This window comes from Martes martes, assembly GCF_963455335.1.
Source record: "Martes martes genome assembly, chromosome: 13".
Taxonomy (NCBI): Eukaryota; Metazoa; Chordata; class Mammalia; order Carnivora; family Mustelidae; genus Martes; species Martes martes.
The window spans coordinates 49737132-49754174 of NC_137901.1; positions in this window are offsets into that span (position 1 = coordinate 49737132).

Genomic DNA, 17043 nt, shown 5'->3' on the forward strand with positions numbered 1-17043 from the left:
GACGCTTTTGTGGTTGACGGGGAGTGGGGGAGGTTTCCTTCCTTTTGGATTTTAGGACGGTAGGTGGGGTGAACTCTTTATGTCTCTCCAGGGTGATTTCTTGCATTCCATTAGAAGAGCCTCAGAAGATTTGGTCACAGGGGAGGTTAGGGTAGATAAGAGAATCTCGGGTGAGAAAGCTGCTTAGAGGTCATCTGGTCAAGTGTCATTGTGTTATTGATGGGGAAAGTGAGGTCAGTGAGGCAAAGCAAATCCGAAGCCACGTGTCTGCACTCTCAGGGTGAAGGTCCTTCCCTCCCACTCTGCCATGTGTGCTGCTGCTGGGTTTGTCTCTGGACCTCCTGGGCATGTGGTCTTCATGCTGATTGCTCGCAGACAGTTGTCACTGGTTCATATTCTGAAGAGCAGGGTCACTTCCTCACGATGTGCCTTTTTCGCTGCTGACTGTATCAAGCATTTAATCAATATCAGATGGCACTGCCTGGCCTCCCTTTCCACTTGACACACGTTCTGTGTCTTGTTTCTTCTCTCCCCAGAGACTTATTTTTAATAAGAATTCTGTTTTATCTTTCCCTCTCTGCCCTCCGCTGGGAGGACATCTGGCCAAACATACAGATGCCTACTACAAAGAGACCCTGCTGGCTCACGAAGCTGGGGGACCCCCTCCTCTGTGAACCTAGATGGTCACAAAAAAACATTCGAGAGAGATATCCCCCTGTTCCCCGCCTTTGTACTGTTTGTTTTCTCAGCATTACTTTCCAGAGACTGGGGGCTTTGTTCCTGTGGGCCGGGGTGGGGTGGTGGGAAGGGCAAGGGAATCAACCTGCAGGCTGCTGCAGATGAGACATTCTCGCTCGGGAAGTGAAGCAGTCTTGCCTCTTACCAGGAGACTTCGTGTATCAAAAATCCTGGCCCAAATAGCACATTTGCAATTCAGCACGCCATAGACGGACCGCGCCTGAAGGATCCCTGCTTCTGCATTGGTTATCCCTCTTAAACTCTCTCCCATTGAACTTGAGTCTTGGCTCATGTTTTAAATGTATTTTCCAGTGTCCAAGCATTTATTATGCAAAAAAAAAAAAAAGAAGAAAGAAAGAAAGAAAGAAAAATTTTAAAAAAAGGAAAAAGAAAGTCTGGGGGCCCAGTGAAATCAGAATCACTCTGGTTAACTCCTTGGGCATTCTACGGAAGTTCAGAATAGGCTGACAATTCGGTCCCCAGGGCTCAAACTCCGGGTTCCTCGGGTTGCCCTGTTTCCAATAACACATGTTTAGAGTAAGAAGAGTGGGGGCCGGGTGGGGCCGCCGATCAGGGGGCAGCGGTTAGCTGGTTGGAGAGAATAATTGAAATACTGCAGGAATGACAGTGCAAAGGGCCAGAAGAATTCACCAGCACAGAATTCCTTTCTGCTGTGGTTCTCCATAAAAAGCCCTCCCAAGTGCTGCGGTCCAGGCTCCAATCCAGTCTGTTTTTCCAATCTTTTTGGAGAACAAAAGTGTCTCCTTCCTTCACTATCATATTTTTTGGCCATCACCGAAGGATCGCTTGTCCTTTGATATGGACTCATGCTGATCCGTCCCCCTTCCTGTCAGGTGAAGCCTGGCACGGTGGGCAAGTGTGGGACACTCCTGGTCTGTCTGAATTATCACAAATGTCTACAGAGCTCAGTGGTGTTGCCGTAAAGATCATGTTACCGGAGAGAAGCTTCAAAAAGCTGGTGGGTTGCAAAAATCCAGAAAACTACAGGTTTTGATCTGAGATTTGCAGTGACCTTTTCATGTGGTTTTTTTATAGTTATTAATCTATTGCCTGGTGGCATATATTCCCATAAGCCCACGAGAATGATTTGGCTCTAACAGTAAAACTGATGATTCAAATAAATTCCTATAATTAAAATGTCCTCAAAGGCAACAACATAGTAAGAGTTAACAACCTGGTTAGTTATTTGGATGTTATGTAATATCACTAGAACAAAAGTTAAATACATAAAATACTTTAACCCACAAATAATTAATTTTTCCTTATTATAAAGGCCATTTACTAAATGACAGAATATGGATTTAGTTAGCAACAATTTTTTTTTATTAATCAGCAATTTAGTTCCCCAAATACTAATCTCAGCTATGGACACCTCATTATGCCAAGTTTCCTAAACGATGTGGAGAAGTACGAAAACAGAAGCAGGACAAGACCCGGGAATGAAATAACTTTCTGCACAAAATAAATGAAGCCTCATAGCATCCCTGTATTCATAAAAGTGTCCTCAAACCAGAAAAATTATCTGGAAGAGAGTTTTAGGAGTCTGAAATCTTCAGCACTCATTCTGAGCTTATATTAATAACTTGCACGGTCAACAAGGGTATAGTTTTTTTTTCATTAAAACATTTATATATGGCAGTCAGTTCTGGTTTGATATTTAATGGTCAAAGAAGAGTATGCAGTATTTGTTTAAAATTTATCATTTATACCCTGCCTACTAAAAAGAATTACAGGCAAAAGCCAGATACAATGAGCCACTCAGAACATACAGAGTCTCCCAGAATATATAGTGTCTCAACAGAACACCATTATTTTTGGTTTTTAGAAGAAGAAATCCTTTATTATATGAACTGTACACAAATGCTTTCAATTCTGAGGGAAGGAATCCTCGCTCCTCGGGGAGCTCAAGCATCACATCTCCAACAGTTGTCTCTCCTCGCTGGCCCCTTTCCTCTTGGCTCTATTCCTATTCGTTTTATTCTAGGGACACAGCGTGAACTGTCAACAATCCTGATGATATATTTCAGCAGCTCTGACTGCTTCATTATCTGGTACTACCAAACAATGTCCTTCTGTGATTAGGCACTGAGTCTTTTAACGGAAAGGACTTACGAAAATGCAGCTCCAGCTTGGGCCATCAGAGTCTGTTGTATAACGGAGCTGGACACAGACACTGCACAGGTATCTGGAGGAAGGCCACCAGACGTTTGCTTAGTGGGTGAGAGTTTGCCATCGCTGCGAATGCAAGAGGAACTGCTGGGGATGGCTGCTGGTCCTGAGGCCCTGAGAGGTGCCAGGCATCTTCTCCTGGTTACTTACAATGCCTTCAATGATTCTGCAAAGTAGGAAAGCTGGCCCTAATTTTATAGAGTTTAGAAAGGTGCCCATGAAAGAGGTTGACTCTCCAAGCCAGTAAGTGTCTGAGCTGTAAGATGAACTTGGGGTTATCACATGCTGCTTCTCCAAGCTTACTGACTTCCAGAAGTGGAAAACAAAACAAAGCAAGATTAAGGATGCCTAACAAGATAAACCTAGAAAGCTGACAGGTTAGACTTCTAGAAGTATTCTGTCAAAATAAAGGGGTGCAGAAACATCTTTTCAAACATTGATAGAAGATGCCTTTCTCAGAAATGAGCAGTAAAATTCAGTCTCCAGTAAGTTAACTATTACAGGCCTGGGGCTTCTACAGGCTGTAATTTCCGACTATTCTGTGGTGACATACTGAGCAGCAAGTTAATTCCACCCTAAATAAATGCTCATTATCTCTGTTAGAGGTCAGGATTGTATTGGAGGTTGGCTGGTAAGGTCTCTTAGCCCTTTAGGAGAATCATCCCCCAATGGCGATGGAATTTTTGGAATGGGGTAGGCTGGGAAGAGAAGATAATTTTATAATTTTAAGGCAAACTATGAGACATGCAGGGGGCTTGCACGGTTTAAGTCCAAAACCACAACAAGTTTGTTGTTCCTACTGAGTTTTCTTCTGAGCTTCTAGTACATGATATAGTAGCCACAAAAGCCAGTGTCCAATGGCTCATTCATCTAAGGATGGTGGTCCTTACCTCCAGAAGTTGGGTGAGATACGACAGTGGAAAGAAGGCAATGAAAGAAGGATTTATTAAATGGTGATTAAAAACATTAATTTATCTCTAGTCTCCTATATCCCCTCAAACAAAAAATTCTGCCTGGAGTACATTGGCAAAAACCTCTTACAAACACCAGCTTGAGCCCATGTTTCAGAAAACCATGGTAATTCTCTACTGCCACAGTAAGTTCCAGGTGGCTCACAGCAGATTCCAAGATGCACAGCAGCTGGCATCCTCTACCCATGCAGGTTCAAAGAACCTCAGCGCTAGGAAGAACATCGGCTGTCATCTTGGCCAATATCCATCTTACAGTGAGGAAACTACAGTCCAGTGAACTCCATGGTCTTCCCCACTCACACATGAGCAGGCCTGGCTTTAGGCTTCCTGGTTCCTGATTCTCCTCTGGAATTCTAGTTAAGCTCCTGAACCCTGCCCACTTTACCATGCTTCTTTCTTGGTCCATCCCATTATTCATTTATTCAAGAAATAAGTATGGAGGGGCTCCTGGATGGCTCAGTTGGTTAAGTGTCTGCCTTCAGCTCAGGTCATGGTCCCAGGGTTTTGGAATTAAGTCCCGCATGGGGCTCCCTGCTTGGAGAGGAGTCTGCTTCTCCCTCTCCCTTTGCTGCTCCCTCTGCCAAAAATAAATTTAAAAAAAAAAAAAAAAAAAAAGGAAAGAAGTAAGTATGGAGGACCTACTATGTACGAAGCACTCAGTATAATGGTCAGCAAAACAGACAATAATCTTGGTCCCTGTGGAACTTACACTCCAGTAGGAGGCTATGGTAAGGTATCAGGAGATGATAAAACACTTTGGAGAACAATAAGGCCAGAAATGGGCAAAGGGCACGTGGGAGCCCCAGGATACCTGCGCGGAGCTCGCACTGCACCCTCCAAAGGTCTGCTTAGTCCTTCCCCAGGTCTTGAGATTTGCCCTCCTTCTCCCCACAACACTTTTCCTCCCCATGAAATGACTTCTTTTGAAACCTTCGCTCACCCGTCTCCTCCTCAATGAATCCTGTCCTAACATCAGCCTCGTCCCAAGCCCAGCTGTGCCTGAACCCCTTTAGTACCTGTGTGATTCACACCGGATAAATCTAGGTATGTGTGTGTGTGCGCGCGCGCGCACGTGTGTGTATGCATGTATGTGTGTGTGTGTGTGTGTGTGTGAGTTTTAAAGGCCGTCTGCATGGCCACTGCATTGCAGTGGTGCGGGAATTTTATTTCTCTGCACTATTGCTTTTGCATTTCTCTAAACACCCCAGGGAGTTCTCTAGAACTCTACATGTCAAGCAGTTTAACGAGTACATGACTGCAGTGACGTAGATCCCAGCAGGGGGAATCACAGGCTCTGTCACTCCCTCAGGGACCATGTCGCACACGCGCCGGAAGCAGCATGCCTCCACCAGCTCTCGGATGCCTGGAACTCACGACCTTCCCTCCCACCTTTGGGTCCAGCTTTCTAGGTGATGAGGGACATGCTCATCTGTCTTGTTGTCCCGGGGGGGAGGCGTCCTGGGAGAGCATTCAGCTCTGAGGCCTGACAGTCAAAATGCAGACACTCGGGGGAAACCCCTGTCCTCCCAAACAGCCTGAAGGGAAGAGTTTTCTGTTCACCTCAGGACATGGGGAGTGCAATAGGGTTTACTAACCCCAGGAATGCAAGGCATTCTTTAGACCCTGGCCCAGCCCAGAACGAACCCCAAGATCTAAAGCAGGAGGGCAGCATTTCTACACTTTCTGTCTCTTAGCACTTGTAAAACTAAATCCGACAGGGCCAAGATGACAAATGTAAACCCACAATTCAACACCTGCCTTGAACGCTGTTGCTTTAAAAGTGTTCTTTTGGGGGCAGCTGAGGAGCTAATATCAGGATGAGGGGAACCCTGCTGAGCTGGCGGTGGGGGGGGGGTAAGTCTCAGTTAATGATAGTGTGTTCGCTGTTTATCACCGAAACAGTGTTGGGACATGTGGAAATTATGTGTGGGGCAGGTGCTGGCAGAAAGAGGAGACTAATCTACGCTCTCTCACATACCTGCTTGGTCTCTTTAAACCAACAGAACTAGTGTTTTGATGGGGAAAAAAGGGCCTCCATGTAAATGAAAATATCAATCAGCCTGAAAGACATTCCTCATTCCTTTGTGAATAGGTGTTTTTTACTTTCTTCAAGTGAAGACTATAGTTGAGGACACTTAAATTAAGGGAAAAGGGAGCCAAGACGGAGCAACAGATTTTACTGCCAGTGTTTTAAAGCAATTATCTGCTCTGCACTGAATGTAGCCTCAGTTCTCAACTGTGATGAGAAATGGGTCAATCAACTTGAAATGAGGATCACACCCAAATGAGGAAATGCTGGCAAATAAATAATGAGGGAAATGGGAGGGGTCTATTTTAAGGACAATGGCCCAGCAGTGAGAGGAGTGAGGTCCCCAGATTCAGTGAAGAGCCCCCTGTTCACCAGCTTCTTATTCATACTTGTTATTAAGTCTGGACAAAGAACAAAGGGAGGAAGAAATGTTTCCATGGGGCAGGGAGCTATGGTTGTGGAGGCCAAAGGAATATAAAAATGGAAACCTGATACACAAAAAGAAGGCATGCGACCGAATTATAATTGAATAGAAAGTAAATGGGAAAATGTATGCTTATTAAAATTTTCCATGACTTTGTAAAGAATTCATAGAGGACAGAGTTAAATTTAGAAAATTATCTAAATCTGAAATAACTAGGTAAAAAATGGATAAATGCCCATATTTGTACACACACACACACACACCCACAAACAAAGTGATTTCCTTGACAGTAAGAGATGTTTAAAAAATGGATTTCTAAGTCACGACTCAAATTCACAATTTCACAGATTCCTCAGGGATGTGCAGGGACCTGATGCTGACTGGTAAGAACCAAGTGTTTGTATCTCTTCGCAACTCCACGTTCAGTGACTTTCCACTGGCAGCTTGGAATTGGTCACACCAGGAGTATTTACACCAAAGACATCAGCAAACGCTACAAAAATCAGGGCTTTTGCCTCCTGGAGGCCCACCTCTCAACCCGTTGCAACTGACCCATCACATTTAAACAAATCAAACAGCTCCGTCCATATGGCATAATCACTAGAGAAGTTCAGGGTCTCTGGACAGGGTGAAGGCTATGCTGGACCTTTGTCTTTCCTTTTCTCTCCCTCAGGGTTACAGAGATCGTATGGGCATTCTTAATAGTGATATTTGTGCACACTAGATGTTTTGGAATTCAAAAGTTCCAGGGACATTTAGTATACTTCAATTTCACGATCTCTGTGGGGTGTGATCATCTTAGATGCCCGGTGAAACTGACAACGTTCGGGGCTCAGGTCCCACGTGTCTGTTAACGTCATACCACGGATATAGGTTTGACTTAACTCTGACCAATCACCCTGGAAGTGAATTTCCCTCTTGCTTGGGAGATAATGTACAGAGGACTGGCCTGATCTGTTACCTGCGTGAAGTTAGTATGGCAAAGTTATGAGCACAGATGAATCAGCCCAAGGACAGGCAGTGGTGGAGAACACATGCAGATTCGGAGGAAGAACTCACCATGGAGGAAGGGATTTCAAGTGAGAAGCCTCAGTCTGGAAGATATACTCTTTGCCTCCTACATTCATGCAGGGATTAAAACCCCAGCTGCCAGACAGAAAAAATTCAAGAGTCCAAAGAAGTACAAGACCTTGGTACATTCATGAAACTTACAAATATCTGACAGCAGCAACCAGACCCGGAGACAGAAATGGGAAAACATCAGAAGTACACCAGCAGAGTTGCCAACGGTGGAGGCAAAATACCTTTTGAACTTGACCTGTTGTAGCAGAAAACTGCACAATTTGGTCCAGGCCACATTAGCTCTGGTCTATTATTCAGTGGAGATCAGAGATGCAGAAGATAAATACACAATTTCTCCAATATGAACTCCTTAGTTCATACAATCACTTAATTCTATTTCATGCTCAAAGAAATGCATCTTATTGCTAAATGGCCAAACAGCTTCTAATTCCATCTATAAACTGGGGAAACAAGTGGAAAGAAAAGGCTTAGGACAAGCTCTTAACAATGCTGCCCAGCCCACACCTAGCTCAGGGTTTTCTCCTTTACTCCAGTAAATACGGAATTTGAAGTCTGTATCAGAACCACCCACTCAGGAGTCATTCATGTATTTTATTTCTAATTTGTAGCATATATTCGTTTACATTAATTCCTCCTAAGCTGTATGAGTTCATTGTTTATTATTTTAAAAAATATCTTGTGGTTCCTTCCAGTTAAGAAGTATTTGTCTTTTTTTTTTTTTTAAGATTTTGCTTATTTGAGACAGAGAGAGAGCACGTGCATGTGCATGAGCAGGGGGGAGCGCCAAAGGGAAAGGGAGAAGCAGGCTCCCCACTGAGCAGGCTCTATCCCAGGACTCCGGATCATGACCTGAGCCAAAGGCAGATGCTTAACCGACTGAGCCACCCAGGAGCCCCAAGAAGTGTTTGTCTGGAGTGGCCACTTCACAATGGGATGCCAGGCATGGACTCAGCTCAGCAGACCAAGGACACACCCCCCTTCTAGAGCAGGGCCTAAGCAGGGCTCTTCTTTCCTGGGGCAGCAAATCTTCCACAGGAAGTCTTGGAAGTGTTGGAAATGCTCTCATCCTATTGCTGACAGGCGCGCAGTGTGATCTTGCAATCAAGACAGTGCTGTTTCATTCCTCCCACAACATGCATGGCCCTGAAGAGGCACTAAAAAAGGAGGATTCAGTCATTGACAAAGCATCCATTCCTAAATGAGGAATCAAATCAAGTCTGGACTTAATAACCCCAGCTACTACACAATGTTCCTTCCTGCCAGAAAGTAGTTGTGTTACGGCAGCAAAGCTAGTAAAGACAACCGACCACCTGTAAATACAGTCCACCGGTTGCCCTGAAACAATCCGTCACTTTATACAGCACTTAGGGGAGACAACACCTAATAAACACCACCTAGTAAAGCACGGGAACATATACTCCAGTAAAAGGAAAAATCCCACTTACAACTGTGGTTATGACAGTGCTTATAAAATTAGAAGCACTAATTTACTAGGGTATACAGAGCCCCCATTGACTATGTGATTGTAGATTTACTCAATTGTATCTATGGGGCTACGACGTAGAAGTAAATCTTCTCAGCTTTGAGCTTGGTGGGAAGATCCAATGGTTTCCGCACTTGCTCACTGCCCAGAAGGACATTGCGAGTGGGCACAAACCGCCTATGAGAAATGTTCACTCAAGTGGGGCCAGGAGAGTCAGGGGCTCAGGGAGGGCTCTTTCTTTCAAAGGCTTCGGCTGTACAGGCCTCAGGGAGGATGGAAAGGCTCTCAGAGCAGGGGAAAGAAATAACCACCTCCCCCCCCCCCTTTTTTTTTTTTTGGTTTAGGAGAGCAAAGATTTGTGATTATCTAGAAATAACATAAGAAAGGGGGGAGCTGTGGTAACAGGGAAAGGAAAATAAGCCACAACAGGCCTTGGGAAGGACACCATAAGGAAGGCTGCTACCACTGAGTGCTCTGTGGCCCAGCCACCTGGGAGACTCTGAGGAGGAAGGTCTGTGCCTCACGCCCTGGGACACAGAGATGACAGAGATAATTTCTGTTGAAAATGAACAGTGGGTTCTCGAGAGTAAAGGGAAAACAAACTAGTGCACGAAACAAGTAGTGTAACATTACTTGGACATCAAGGGCACAACGAAGCAAGTCTGTTAGGTAAAGAAAGGAACACCAGTCTCGCTCCTACTGTTACAGCGTGGGGACTTTCTCCCAAATGGCCAATACCAAGGCTTGAGATCTAGCAGCACACCTGTCTTCAGAGCAGGGCGAGACCTCAGCTTCCACGCAACTCCCTCCCGCTCCACCCCACTGACCCATGGCCACGTGGCCTCAGGTGGCCCCCAACCTGGGACCCACACATGGTGGCTCAGCACAGACGCCAGATGCTGAACCCATTTGGGGTGCTATGTAGAGACAACGAAAGTATTCTCTCTTGGTAGATGCGACTCAGAGTTCTGCCTAAACCTCAATGCCTCTCCCTCCTCCTTCCCTCATGAAACGATGGGTAATCAATTGAAGAGACCAAACCGACTTGGCTTATTTTTCCTGCACTATCCCATTTCTAGTAAGTCAAGAAACATGGTTCTGAGTCCCTGTGCCACTGCTGGGAGCAACTCGGTCAAACCCTTGAATTCGTGCAGGAGTGGGTATAAAACAGTTTTCCAGCTGCATCATTCTGGAGGGTACACCTGACACCGGGTGAGGCAAGAGTGTACCTCAAACCACTTTCTGCCAAGGGGACACGGAAATGTACTGATTGCTCACACAGAGGAGATCCAGGTTTTGGTCTGATCTTTTAGCAAACAGGTTAAACCTCCTCCCATGTGTCCAGGAAACATAGAGGACGGCTCTGTAGCAAAAGATGCTGAATCCCTCTGAGAGACTGGTATCGTTAAAATAATTGAACAAGGAGGCCGTCAGACTGAGGTGGCTCACTCGTCCTGGTGGCCCACAGGAGCAAACCAAAACCTAAGTCTGTAAATGCCTCTAGGTTACAGAATTGACATCTGAGGACAGCCAACCACACACAGGCAACAACTAGCCTAAGCATTAGCTAATCAATAGATGTCCTTTCCTTGCTGCTGGGCACCTTCTCCACAGAAGTCTCTCCCCTGGCTCCTGTCGGGGAGCGCTTCTGACTACTTCTGGTTTGTCGCTGTCCTGATTTGAATAGATGTCTGTTTCAGCCCTCAAAAAAAATTTTTTTAAGATTTTATTTATTTATTTGACACACAGAGAGAGATCACAAGTAGGCAGAGAGGCAGGCAGAGAGAGAGGAGGAAGCAGGCTCCCTGCTGAGCAGAGAACGCAACGCAGGTCTCGATCCCAGGACCCGAGATCACGACCTGAGCCAAAGGCAGAGGCTCAGCCCCCTGAGCCACCCAGGCGCCCCAGCCTTCAAAATTCTTAATATGCCCCCAGTTTATCTTCTAGCAGTGTAGTCAGGTTAGAGAGGAACAGAAGCTAGGGCTCCCCTGTGGCCAGGACAAAAACTGAAATTTTGCCCGTGCTGGGGGACAGAAACACAGACTGAACCCATAGCAAGTGTCCTTGTCATGGTTCTCCTCTTAAAATTTCCATCTTGATCAAAAATGTGAAATTTCTATGCAACCGAAGAACAAAATACACAGACTTCTGTTTCATAATTTGTATGGCAGATCTTCTCTACTTATCAAATATGAGCTTATTGCATTTGATCATGTCTCCATCATATTTGATCATGGCCCTACTTCTTCCCCACCACAGCAATAAACGGGGGGGCCTGCGGATGCTTCTGACACTGACGTGAGAGGCAGACGTCGCTTCAGTCAGTTGAGACTAAACAGCGGGGGAAGGGGCAGTGGGGACATATGGAAGCAGATTCAGACAGGACCAGAACTATTTCCTTAGCCGCAATGATGAAGGGTTTTTTACCAGTTCCTTTAGTGAGGAGGAACTGGAACCTGATATCAAAACCCACTGTATGTCCTTTATAGTTTATTGTATATAATTACGTACCATAAACTGTGCGGGCTTTGCATTCCAGGGCGTGGGATCAGTCATTCTCAACAAATCCTTCTGTTGACTTCTCTAAGTCCTGGCTAGGAACCCCTGGAGGGCTTCTCTGAGCTGGGCCCCGTGGACTAATGTGTCCCCAGGATGCACCGAATCCCGGCTTCAGGTACGTCTGCAGATGCACACCCTGCGTCCTGAACCCAAACGTGTCTGCAGGTGCCAGCATGACTTCAGGAACGTCTCTTTCTAGCACTGACTGCTGCAAAGTCACTAGGCTTCCCTGTTAAGTTGTTCTCTTTGTTCCCCTCTGTAGCTGGGACCTCATCCTGTGTGTGAGTCCTGTTCCACGAAGGACCAGAGGGGATGGTGGGGGGAGGGTGCTTCCAAATACTTTAGGCCTAGGTTGTTGTTTTAAACTATTTGGCTCATGAGCATGTCTGTAAAGCATTGCTAAAATTGGAGGTGTTTCAAAGGCAATGAGGAGCATATGAGAATAAGTGATCTAATACAGCCGGGGAATTCCTAACAGTTTAGTCACTGAACAAAAGGAGGCAAAACAGACCCTGTGTGACAGCACACCTGATGCCCTCAAAAATACATTCCATGCCTTGTAAGAGACTACGACTTCTCTTTCTGTCTTGGAAACCCTACAAGTAACGTTTGTTAAATAGAGATATTACAGATTCTTAATATTAGGAAGCTAGGCCCCTTCTTCGAAATGTGTATATGGTCACCTGCTTGCATACAGGTTTACGCACTAGCATATCCAAGGTTGCAGATACGGCTTGCAGTTGTGATGAAGCCATTCTAGGAAGAAGCAACATGAAAGTCATGACTTTTCCCCAGAAAAGTGCACCCAGACATACATTTGGACTTTACTTCAGGATATCTCTGGGCTCTAGAAGCTCAGAATCTGTGATGCCTGGCCCCTCACAGGAATATCAGGATATCATACTCCTCTCCCAGAGGAATTTACAGGGGCTAGTGAGTTCTTGGTCACAGAGGGAGCAAGTCCATTGACAAACATCTCCTTCTTCATCCTTGCTTTCCATTGGTTCTCCTGGTTGCCTGGCCAAGGCAATATTTATCTGTGAGTCCCTGGGCCGGTAACTAAATGCAAATGGAATACACATCATGAATCACAAGTATAGACCACAGGCATCTATGCAGCAACTTTAGGAGCATCCTCAAGACAATCCAATGTGGAGAGGCAGCAAAGGATGGAATCATCCAGAAGGGAGGCGGCTGGATGCAGGGGGAGCTGGGGAAAGTTCATCTGTTGTTAAAATCAACAAGCACGATGTTGACAGTGGAGGCCCAGATGTCCTGTTAAGAAATGTCCTAGTTAAACAGTCTCAAAAAGTTGGCAAATGTCCTTGTGGGAACCAACAGCAGGGGCAGCAGCTGTAGTGAATGAATCAGAAGTATGCTTTCTACACATCTGGCTTCATCTTGATCATGGCCCTCGTCTGCTCAAGCTCTTCTGGTAGCTTCTCTTCTCAGTGAGACACGGAGCTGAGGCCCATGAAGCCCCATACAGTCTGCCCTACCCTGACCTCTCTGACCTCATCTGCTCTCGCCTCTGCTCCTTCAGCTCCAGCCACTCTGGTCTCCTGGCTGCACCCTGGATACACCAGACATGCTGCTAGAGGACCTTCACACGTGCCTTTTCCTCTGTCTAGGATTCTCTTTCTCCTGGATATCCTCATAGCTTCCCTCGCCTGCCCCCACCCCACCATTTTCTGAAAAAGCGTTTACTCAAATACCATCTTGTCAGAGAGGCTCTCCCTGATCATTCTTCTGAAAATGATAACACTACTCTCCCCCACTTCCCACCCGTTTCATTTCTCTCCATAGCACTAAGCACCATTTATCACATTATTTATTTTACTTCTCTTTTGTCTTTCCTCAAAAAGAATGTAGGTTTCACACAGGCAGAGATCTCTGACAGTTGCCACTCACCACTGTATCCCCAGGGGCTAGAACATGGCCGGCATGGTGGCCGCCCGCGGGGCTGTTGAGAAGATTAAATGAGTTACTACATGTAAGACATCTCACACTACACAGCATATGATAGGAATCATAGAAATGTTGGCTATTATTCTGAATTCTGTTTTAAACTTCACGACAACCTAATGAGTAGTTACTACCACGCCATTTTACAGATCAGGAGACTGAAGTTCAGAATAACTCCCCCGAGGTGACATATTAGTAGTTGGCAGAACCAGGATTCAGACCCAGATCTGACTCTCGGTTCTGTGCACTCATTCCCCTCCCTCTGCTTTCTAAGTCCTGGGATAGCAGAGGGGGCAGAGATCCATTCATTCTGGAACAAACCCAATCCCTCACAAGGCTCCAACCCCAGGGTGTTGGGGGGCAGGGAATAAAGTTTCCAGGATCCAGGGGCCTTAGTGCTACGTGAATCTGAAATGGCATGTGGCATTCTGTTTACTTCCTAACTTCACCAAAAAAATGTAATCGAGCCTGCCAATTAAAAAATGTTTTCATGACCCCAGAAAATCCATGTATTGGAGACATTTACTTTAAACAGTCATTCTACCATAACAGGAAAAAGAGGTAGAGCAGAGGCCTTTATTATAACAGCTGCTTTCATACCCCAAAACAAGGTTTGGCTGTTTTTGGCAGGTTGTACTGTACTCGTGTTGGCAAGAAGCGGATGGACTGCGTGAGTTTCCTTTCAAAAGATCATTTTGCTTCCTCAGAGAAACCCATGACTGGACTATCTAGTGTGAATTGCAGATGTTTGTTCCTCCTTTGCTCCTCCGTCCCCTCCTGGGGCTTCCAGCCTGCCGAGGCCTAAATGGGGCACGAGCCTGTAGAGCAGAAAGAGCGTGGGCTTTGGAATGGTGAAGATCTTGGTTAGAATCCAGTGTTTCCTTTCTTAGCAGTGCAGCTCTCCGAGACACGGTGTCCCCAGCCACAGGGCTGTATGAGGACTAAGTAGGGCAGACACTCCTCCTAGCTAATTACCAGGTACCCCTGGCAGCGATTATTGCAACGTAGGTATTACTGTGACTTTAGGTGGCTAGAGGCTTGAGTCCCCCATTTCTTCTGAGGGTTCTCCTGAGAGATTCCATGGTACAAAATGCACACAGCAGAGGATGTAATATCCAACTCGTTTCCTGGGGGCTTTTTAGAGTCACTCTTTAGAGTGACTTATTTGCATCCCCTCTTCAAACCTACAAGGTGGGCAAGAAATGACACAAGGATAGATATCAGGACCTCTGCCCCGGCAAGGATCACTGCTCTTGAGCTCCAAAAAGGGAGGAAAAGGCAGCGATAAAAAGGGACCTGATGATCCTGATGATGGCCTGCAGGGTAGGGCTTCACTGGGTTTTAAACTGGAAATCCTACAGGAAGTAAAGGGCTCCTGGCTCCCAGAACTGGGGCTGTGCTGGGCTGTGCCTCTTGCGACACCGGAGTACACAGCACGCAGCCGAAACCATTTCAATGCTAATGGCTTCCAGATGGCAGGAGAGCAACTAGCACACGATGCACTCAGCACAAGTGAGCCCAAGGGATCTGATGCCCATCAGTCCTGCTTGTGGCCCAAACTCATAAGAACCCATGTGAGTCAGAACTGGACCCCCAGCAAACTTGGATGCGCTAGCTGGATGGACAGCACCCGCTGCCGTATCCCAATAAGTTACAGACTGCTGTGCTCCGCAGAGTATCAGTCAGCACAGAAGCCACCTCCCTCCCACCTCTAGCAATGCCTGCTCCCCAGCATCCAAGTCTGAGACGCGCACACAGCATAGGTCTTACTGAGCAAAGGAGATGAGTTTTGCCAAGTATTGGGGAGACGTGTGCTGGGCTGGGTTTTTGGACCCACACTGGAGAGGAGGGAATCTTTGGCCTCTGCTGGCAGTTTTGAAGACCTATTTTTGACTTCAAAGGCCTTTAATCCTCTGTCTATTCAGAGCCTGAACTTGGAGTATTTGCCTTTCAAAGAAAGATGGGGAAGCCAGTGAGCAGCACTGGGAACTTCCAGCCCCGCCCCCGCCTCGAGCTGGGCACATTTAAGTCCTTCTCCTGGGTTCCAGCCTGGCAATGAGTGGGGTTGGGGAAAAGTAGGTGGGGGGTGGCTATGCTCCTTCCCCACTGAGACGGCGGGGGGGAGGGGGGGAGTGCATTTAATTCAGATGTCAAAACATCCCATACTCCAATACCTGTTCAACCAGAAGGAAAGACCCTGTACAATTTCAGCCTCAACCCCGTATCTAGGGGTGATAGTCCACATATTTAATCAGTGCTCTGGCATGGGCACTGATCAATCAGAAGGGATATACCATGGTGCTCCCCCTGCTGAGCACCGGCCCTGCCTACGTCCTGACAGAGACGTTTTAAAAATACCACGGCAATTACTTGTGGGTGGAATATCCCGGAGCAGCCAACACACTTTCCGCTGCTGACACGGAGCTCTCACTGCCTGGAGCTTTTCCTGGAGGGCACCCCGCCCCATGGAAGCCCGGCCACACAGAGCTGATGGGACATTAGAAGATGGACTCTAAGCCCCAGTTGTGAATGAAAAACAAGAACTGTTACAGAAGTAGACAGATGAATGGCTATTTTAAGCTGCTCCACTGTTTTGGGAAAGTGGCTGCAAGGACAGGTGCCAGGGCTTGGAGAATATTCTTCCATTCCTGTCAAACTGTGTAAAAACCCTAAGTGTACTGCTTTGTGAACCCAAAGACTCAGAGGCAGCCGCCACAGATCCTTCAGCAGAAGACCAACATAGAGTCCTGAAGGGCGTGGCTCGTGAGGGAGAAAGAATGAAGCAAAGGGCACCCAGTTCCCACCCTCCAGAAACTTAACAATCCAAGTCTTTGCAATTTTTGTCATAGTTTTAGATAACTAGCTCCTTCCACGCAGCAGCCGGTACTGCTCTCCGTGGCGAAATTCTGAGTGCCGTATTTTGTTTTGTCCTTTCGTGACTCTTCCGACGCGGTGTATTTCTTCCCAGTCCATTTTCCCTTCTCCTTCTCGCTCCTAGATTGCTACCTCTCAGTTCTCACCTTTCTTTTCCTTCTTCCCCCACAGCCAGCTCTCTGCAGCAGACCCTTCGGTTCTTAGCAGTTCCATGTCCTCCTTCTGGTTCTTTCTTTCCGACAGTGCCTTCCAGAACCTTCCCCCTGGACTGCCTGGAAGAACTCTGAGTGCCCCTGACCGGGGATGGAGTGGGGCAAGGTGGAAATGTGCAGGATGGTTTCCACCACCATGCCCACACCAGCCCAGAGCTGCCCAGACTAGTCATTCTTTTATCATAACATAGATCCTCACTGGGAGAAAAAGTTAGAATATGCAACCTAAAAATTTTGGAAAAGGAAAAAAGAAAAAAAAGGGGGGGGGAATTGGAGGGAAAAAGGAAGAAATAAAAGGAATAAAGAGCAGAAGAGAAAGACTCAATTTCAGAGTGATCACATTGAACTCAGGTCAAAGTTCAAAATACTAAAACTGTTTCTAATGTTCCACTAAGTAGCAGCCTCTCAGTGCCTCTGACAAGTGATTTAAGGGAAGTGGTCTGTTCCCAAGGGGGCCCATGAATCTCCATGCATGACGGTTCGATCGAGAGAGTCTGGAGTCACACAGTTGGGAA